General features: G+C 40.8%; 1 long non-coding RNA gene across 3 annotated transcripts in view; it reads left to right on the top strand.

Annotated features, from left to right (window-relative positions):
* Positions 1-6: 6 nt before the first annotated feature.
* LOC119286147 overlaps positions 7-3,103 on the top strand; it is a 4,791-nt gene continuing 1,694 nt past the window's right edge. The window contains exons 1-8 of one of the 3 annotated variants that reach the window (XR_005140287.1): positions 7-282; positions 419-533; positions 1,350-1,406; positions 1,709-1,892; positions 1,981-2,074; positions 2,331-2,401; positions 2,476-2,603; positions 3,008-3,088. This is a non-coding gene — a long non-coding RNA (uncharacterized LOC119286147). Of the gene's footprint in view, positions 283-418; positions 534-1,349; positions 1,893-1,980; positions 2,075-2,330; positions 2,402-2,475; positions 2,604-3,007; positions 3,089-3,103 lie in introns of all 3 variants that reach the window. The other 2 variants (XR_005140286.1, XR_005140285.1) reach the window with 2 other exon arrangements.

Below are 3,103 nucleotides of genomic sequence, written 5' to 3'. Positions count from 1 at the left end.
GTTTCCTCTCGCCTCGCATCACCTGCGGGAGAGGAGGCAGTCACACCAATTTCACCGCGCGTCGAGGGAGTAGGCGGTCGGAGGAGAAGGCGGCGGTTTTGATCTGTGATCTGCCTCGACCTGGGAGGTGGCGGCGGTTTCGATTTGTGATCTGCCACGGCGTGGGAGGCGGCAGATCGATCCGGTCGGATGCGCCCGCGCTGCTGCGCTGTACCTCCTCCCATTCGAGCAGATCGGCTGATGAGGCAGATTGGCCGCAGGTGGCGGATCCGTGGATATGAGGTATGTGGCACGGCATATTCGGTGGCGGCGGTGACGTACGAGATGGCAGCGGTTGCAGGCTTCTTCTGGGTTTTCTCTTTGATATCCATTTGTTGCCTTGCATTTTTTTGATTCCTCGTCTGTTCTGGGTGTGAAGGTGTTGGAAATGCGGTTCAGAGTGACGAGATGAGGAAGCTCATGTGGCGCTGCTATCGGAAGGAACATCTACTCCGCTGGAATAACACCAACATAGGAAGAGGCTCTCCAATATGGTATATGCCTTTTCAGTTCACGCACATTTTTTTTAACTTTTCACCTAATGATAGTTCAGTAGTGAGAAGTAAATAATTATTCAGTACTGCAAATTTGGTTGATGACATGTTCTGAATGCTGGGTGAGATTGAGTGTGTCCAAGGCTGCCCTTTGTCCAAAATTTATAGGGCTTCATTTGAGTCGTGCCTTTCTTTGCACCATGCAGGTTCGGCCTAAATATAGCTTCTCCTTTGTCCAAAAATATCTTATATTTTGATACGGAGGGAGTACCATTCGATGAGCTCAATTAACCTCTCAGAGAAAACCCAATAGTTTGTTGTAACCATTGTATGAATTGCTGCGCCCTATTCTGAGTTTGTCATTCTCAGTATGCAAACGAATCCACAGAAGAGATCATATATACCAACTAAAACCAACTAAAAATCGCATCATATTTAGTAGCGTGCCTTGAAAAGCTTGTGAAACGCCACCTTCTTTGTTTCAAAAAAAAAAAGCTTGTGAAACGTTTCCAGGTAAGAAGACCTTTTCTTATTATTAGTGTAGTACTGGAAAAGAATAGGGAAAGCTTGTGAAACGTTTCCAGGTAAGAAGACCCACAGTTGCACAAATCAACCGTCGTATACTGTTAGTTGGTTGCACACTGTAATGCTACAGTGTAGTACTTGCTCTGTGTTGGTGTACTTTCCCATTCACATCAGAGGAAAGCCAAACGCTTCTACTTTGCATTTGCCTATTGGCTATTAATAACATAGTATTAATGCACCATATGGTTTCAGTTCGTAAGGTCATTGTATTTGTTATGCTTCCTTTTGCAGATATTGAATCAACTGATACGAATACTGTGGCTGAAGCACTTGCAAGGTCCAAGAAGGGTTAGTAATTATATCGCTGCGTGCATCTTTCCTCACCCTAATTAGTTCCTTACCAGGAGATGAGTCCATGCATGCAGAGTATGTCTGGTTCCCAAAAACTCTTGTCACCAGCCACTATCTACGTATACGAGTGGTCTATATGATACCAAAATCTTAGCATCAATGTATCACTGCAATTTTCTGTGTCATCTGAATTTAGCTGCAGGAATTGTTGTATCTTTGCCTTTCTTCTTCATATTCTACTAGATCGGTGCTACTAACTGTTTGAGTATTTCTCAATTAGACTGATTGTGTTGTTGTAGTTCTCTGATTTTGGAAATTGGAAGACAAAAACAACTCTTCACCCTGAACTTTTTTTAATTGTACCATTGCTGTTGGAGATTTTGGTGCCCGGAAATAAAGATAATAGGATATGATGTACATACAACAACATCCATCCTCACTAACAGTGGTGTTACTGGTTGTGGCTGCACTGCAATTGCAAATGTATAATTCATTTATGTTTATCTGTGTAACTTGCACAGACCCTATGCAACATAAAATGAATACTGATTGACATTCTCATTGATTGCAGTCTGTCTACGAGTGGACAGTAAATCAACAACAAAGCATGATAAAGGCAAATGATATGTTTCTTCCTGGCCAGATGGCATTTATTTTACAATATGGTATCCTCTTTAAAATTTCTCGTGTTGGTGTCTTTGTGTACTTAATTATGTGATGGTGATGATTATATACATGTCATTTATAGGAATAGTGACCATGATGTGTACACTGTAATCTCTTTCCTGTTTTCCTTTATAGGAATGATCAGACTTCCTATAGTAGGCTTAATGAGAATTTCTTGTTTATCGAAGTGTTCAGTACTTTAATACAGTTCACTATACGCAATGTGCTGTTAATCATTTTTCTTGTTCCAACCAGGAGAATAGAGTTAACAGTGATATTCCAACATTTCTCTTCACAGGAGCAAAGTTGTTTGCCCTGTCCCAGAGGTATGGGAATAGTGACCATGTCGCTGTTTTTGTAAATGTGTTTTTCTGCTCAAGCGGTCATATTGTTTCTACAGGCAATGATCATTGTCAGCGTGGATGGCTCTGTCTGTACTTGACACGATTGCCAACATCATGTCATACCTTACACTTGGATCATCAGGGAAGGTCTTCAAGAAGAAGAAATGGAAGAGGTATACAAAAGGTATGTGCTTCAAAATGGAAGTGGTTTGTTCTATCAATCTATCATAGTAGAGGATGTTAAAGTGAGACCTAAGAATAGGACTACAGGAAAGCTTTCTTTATTAAGGCGTGCGAAAACATGCTAGAGTAAATTATTTAGATCATGGATAAATGTTGGACGAGTGTTTATATTCTTACAGACATCGAGAAGTCTGGCCTTTGTTTAGAAAGTTTAGTCATATTACAAAGCTAAAATTTATTATTATTTTCTTAGTCGAATTGACTTAGGAGTTGAAGATTGAACCATGTCAAGGGACCATGGCATTATCTTAGTTATCAGTTCTGAATCACCATGCCACAACATTATATAAATCAAATTTTGTTTGGTGCCCCTGGTGATCCTGTTTGTTGTGGTTGTTGCTTCAGGTTTGCTCCTCCTCTCCTCTTTCGCTAGATTTTCCCAATATGATCATTACACACAATGAAGATATTTACAGCTACAGGAAGGTGCGATTGGCTATG

This window comes from Triticum dicoccoides, chromosome 4A (assembly GCF_002162155.2).
Source record: "Triticum dicoccoides isolate Atlit2015 ecotype Zavitan chromosome 4A, WEW_v2.0, whole genome shotgun sequence".
Classification (NCBI taxonomy): domain Eukaryota; kingdom Viridiplantae; phylum Streptophyta; class Magnoliopsida; order Poales; family Poaceae; genus Triticum; species Triticum dicoccoides.
The sequence above is the reverse complement of the archived record's forward strand: the minus strand, read 5'-3'. Positions and strand labels throughout refer to the sequence as shown.